Here is a 538-nt window from a genome sequence, read left to right as displayed (position 1 = left end):
GGCCCGGGCCAGGGGCGGGGGCGGCGCCGGCCGGGCTCGCTCGTGCGGGGCTTGCGCTGCGCCACCGCCGCGGCCGCCGCGGTGACAGCTCCGGGGATGCTCCGCTCGGCCCCGCTCACAACAATACACTCTGACGTCACGGGGAATGGCGACGCGGCCGCACACTCGCCGCGCTCACACTCACCGCGCTCACACTCGCCATCTCGCGCGCGCACACCCGCGCACACTCGCCGCGCGCCCACCTACTCCAGCCACGCCCTGAAACCCTCGCGAGACCCCTCTCCCTCCAACCCAGCCGCCAAATTCCCGGAGCGCTGCCCACTCCGTGCAGGCCGTTCCACCCGCTTCCCCCTGTCCCGCTCCGGCCGAAAGCCCCAGACACTGTGGCCTTTGGAACTTGTGTAGGAGTCCACCCCGCACCTCGACGCCCCTGTCCTGTGCGCTCACGCGTGCACACTCACTCACAGGCACTCCGCACTACTCTCCTCGGCCGGATTCCCTTAACCCTGTCTCTGGCTGGGGGAACTCCGAGAGCCTT

The sequence above is a fragment of the Cebus imitator genome, unplaced genomic scaffold (assembly GCF_001604975.1).
Source record: "Cebus imitator isolate Cc_AM_T3 unplaced genomic scaffold, Cebus_imitator-1.0 Scaffold369, whole genome shotgun sequence".
Taxonomy (NCBI): Eukaryota; Metazoa; Chordata; class Mammalia; order Primates; family Cebidae; genus Cebus; species Cebus imitator.
The sequence above is the reverse complement of the archived record's forward strand: the minus strand, read 5'-3'. Positions refer to the sequence as shown.